At 41.2% G+C, this 4,096-nt stretch overlaps 1 pseudogene; it reads right to left on the bottom strand.

Annotated features, from left to right (window-relative positions):
- Positions 1-2,022: 2,022 nt before the first annotated feature.
- Positions 2,023-3,708, bottom strand: LOC127081490 (aspartic proteinase A1-like; annotated as a pseudogene).
- Positions 3,709-4,096: the final 388 nt, after the last annotated feature.

The raw sequence follows: 4,096 nt of genomic DNA, 5'->3' as shown, positions 1-4,096 counted from the left end.
CTTCTCTCGGTAATGTTCATCAACACTCACCAAACTTCACATTTCTCTCAATGCCACTCTCGTTCTCAACGAACCCCTCTCAATCACTCTCAGCTCACACAATAATTTCAACAACAAGCACATGAGAAAGATAAAAAGAAAGAAAGAGAAGTACTTACAAAGTGTCACGGCGGTGGTGGTGAAGGACACGAAGAAGCTGGCCTCCAGGTAATCGGTTTTGAGGTTTTAGGGTTTTTGTTTGGGATTTTTCCGCCTCCAGGTCCTTTTTGTTGATTAGGGTTTTTTTCTTCCTCACTGATTTCTCCCTTTTTATAATCCCATTGCTAGGGTTTGGATGAGATCAAAAGAGTATGGAATTGGAAGTGCTTTCTTTTTTGTGTTGCTCTGTTGTCTATCCCATTTTGGTGTTTGCTCTGAAAAAGGTAACATGTACCTTGTACTTCTTCTGTGAAAATGTTTCATTTTTGTTGCTTGTGAATTCTTACCATCTTACCGAGTTGTTGTGATTTTACTGCAGTGAATTAACTACCTTTTTACTGCAGTGAAAATGGAGGGCTTGGTTTGATTTCAACATCTGAAGGATGGTTTGTGATTTTTCCTTGAATTTTAGTAGTTTCATGGTGAGTTGGTTTGAGTTTTGGGATGTGCACTTCACTATGACCATGCATGAACCAGACACCTGGATTTGGAGTACCGGCAACTGTTTTACATCTCAAGTTAACATAAAATGTATGTGGGCTTTGTAAATGCACAATGATGTTGAAAACAGCAGGTACTACGCTCTGACAGTGTCTTTTGATCAGCTTCAAGCCTTTCCGACCTGCTACTGGATTCACTAATCTTTCGATGGGTAACGGTTGCGGATCAACTCAGTAATATCGTCGGCAAATTGCCCTGATGTAAACTGAATCAAGTACTCAACATATGCAGCAATTTGATCCTTCATTTGCGGACCATCTTGTGGTGGTGTCCAAAATAGTGAGGAAAAATGAAGACGATCGCTTCCGATTATATATGAAAAGCAGTTTTATCCCAAATCCCTCCACAATATGCTACCAATCAAGTAGGAAAATGATATAATTCACCGTTCCGAATCCCGTATTCGCTTACTTTGTGTTGAACATAGTGGTGACAGTCAAGGTACTGGTTGCCACGGCTTTCATTGTTCTTGGAAATGTTTTTCTAGTGGCTTTTGGCAATCACCAATCACCTGTTTATACTCCAGAGCAGTTGACAGAGAAATATACCAATGTCGCATTCCTTCTGTACCTTCTAGCTTTGATTGTAATTGTTGTCTTGAATCACTCCGTTTACAAGAGAGGTGAACTTCTAATTGCCGTATCAGGACATGAGCTCAAACCCTTTTGGAGTATGCTATTGCCATTTTCTTATGCTGTAGTTTCAGGGGCTATAGGTTCATGCTCTGTGTTGTTGAATCCAGAGAATTTGACGAAGTTTCTGAAAGGGGCCGTTGTGATTGATATAACTGCTTTTGTTGATCAAGATCACCCGTTTGTTGAAGTATGGAACCCGGTGTCTGAAGCCTTTGCTGCATATCTCGTTGCAAAGGATTTGGTTGCTGTCGCAAACTCATTTGCTGTTGCAATCGTGCAGGCTGAGATTGAATCTGTGGCATCAATTGCTGCTGTAGCACTTGTTGTTGTGACTGCTGTGCTTGAGATGGTAACAAATTTGATGCACCTTGTTGTAATTGCTGCTGAATTGGAACCTTCGATTGCTGTAACGCGTGCGCAGAGTGCTGGCTTGTCTGCATGCCTGAATTGGCAGATTGAGGTCCAAGGACCTGCTGCGACTGTAACCCATTGACATTGTTTCCCAACTGTTGGTGTATATTTGATAGATTGTTTTTGCTGATTTATTAGTTGCTGCTGTTGTGGAGGTAATATTGACTGTTGAGCCATTGGTGTTTGTTGATTGTGCTGAATGCTAGATAGAGCAGATGTTTGGATCATTTATACAAGGAGGTTACCATGTAGCTCCCATGAGCCATTATCGCAATCACTATCTCAAGGTCAAGGGTAGGTTCAGTGCTGCTGGAAAGTATTGGGCAAGGCAAAGTGTGTGTAGTAGGTTGTAGCATGAACTGCTGCAGTAGCAGGGGTAGCATAGTGTTTCCATGGCATTGCATCCTGCTGGATAAACTGTTTTTTTTTTTGCATCGAGCGCAATCTGCTTAGCCATCTCCAAATTTGCAGATTTATCAACATAGACGTGACAAATTCCGTCAGCATGACCTAGAACAGGGATTTCCGTGGAACTTTTGATATCAGAAACAAGTTTGTTGCTGCCTCTTGGAATCACCAGATCAATCACATCATCCAACTTAAGTAGCTCGGGTATTCCTGCTCTTGATGTCACAAATCCAATAAATTTTGAACCAACAGTATCTGGTGTAGCTTCAGTAATTACTTTGTGTAAAATTGCATTTGACCGCTTAGCCTTTTTTTTGCATGGATGCTGCAGGAATCTTAATGACCGGTTGTTGTTCGTAGTGCATCTGTGTGAACCATGTTGAATCCTCCTACCAGGTAAGCTACCATGTATGCTATTTTATTGAGGTGTAATGTAAAACATGTAGGCTTAAGTTGGAAAATAGTTCTGAAGGTTTAACTTGGTGTATGGTCGTGTTCCGGTTGTGCAGGGAATAGAACTCCCAGCTGAAACAGCATTCTCTGTCCTTGGCTTTTCAGTTTCAATGGCATGGTTGATTTCAGCGACAACAGGAGTTGGACCAGCAAGCAAAGATGTTCCTGAGTCCACAATAGCAGCGCAGCCACCTTCACAAACACCTATTGACGAGCCACCGATGAAAGAAAAAATCTCCCATTTCAATCTGCCAGTAACCTTTTCAGTAACCGGAACGTAAGTGTGTTTTCCTTTGAAATGCTTAGGGTCGACACCACCAAAAATCAATTCACCACCCTTTTTTGCATTAGGATTCCCTATTGAGCCAAAAAAGAGAACACCTTCTCACCGATAAGATTTTGTTCCACCATATTGTACCATACTGGCAAAGCTCTTGCAACTGAGATCTCCTGAAATCCAAGTCCAAATATTCCATCAATCTTTCCTGCCAGAAAAGAAAGACTTCCTTCTCGTGTAGCCTCAATGAAGTCCTGATGCTTGACAACAGAACTGCCAACTTTAACATGATCTTGACTGAAGAAACCAGATATTGATCCAGTTCCATAGCTTATTTTACACGATGTTCCGTTTTGGTTATATGTCTTGGATTTCTTTGCCTTGTACCAATTATGCGTATAGCATGCAAGAGAAAAGTAACACTTGGATGATGGAACCCAAAGGTTGGAACTACCGGTATCAAATATGACGGTAAATGTTTGTGGCGGCGTGCCAATGCCAATCTCACCAAAATACTGAGCGTTCATATAATCTTTCAAAGGTACTTCAGCTTCATCGTTTGACTTACCAATATACCGATCATGTGCACTCATCATTGGTCTTCCTGATCTTAGTTGATGTTCCCTTGCTTTTCTAAAAGCATTTATGCTATGAATATCTAGAGGTCTCTTCTGCAAACCAATTCTCGTCATTCCGATGGAGAAAGAAGGAAGCAGAGAACATGTTAAAGCCCACAAACAAAACACCACAGCAAAATGCTTTTGCCCCAAGTTGTCTTAATAGCTTGAGAAGCTGGTTTGGCTGCAGTTACAAAGGTTAGGTGAATGACACAAAGGTGCTTTCTCTGGCGAAGCAGTTAAAGTAGGAGCTTGATTTGGAGGTGGAGGTTCAAACCAGATTATGTTGAGAAGTTTATACCCACCTACTAATCCAGGGTCTAGGCGCACCTTATGCATTGAAAATAAAGAGTTTATTTTAGAAGCTTCATTGGCAGAGAAACTAACGCCTTTATGTGGAGTAATATCCATTGAGATATTCAATAAAAGTTTATCAGGTCAATCTGGGTATTATTTTGCAATCCTAGCTGGGTAGCTAATTCTTCAAGAAATTTATCCCAATCAGGACTCTGGGAGACATTCAAAAGAAGAATGTCTAGCTTTATGGGATATACACAGTGGCAAACCTTACCGCCTCGTTTCAGCACCATGTCTTG

The sequence above is a fragment of the Lathyrus oleraceus genome, chromosome 5 (genome assembly GCF_024323335.1).
Source record: "Lathyrus oleraceus cultivar Zhongwan6 chromosome 5, CAAS_Psat_ZW6_1.0, whole genome shotgun sequence".
NCBI classification, from domain to species: domain Eukaryota; kingdom Viridiplantae; phylum Streptophyta; class Magnoliopsida; order Fabales; family Fabaceae; genus Lathyrus; species Lathyrus oleraceus.
Note: the sequence above shows the minus strand (reverse complement) of the source record. Positions and strands in the feature narration are given on the sequence as shown.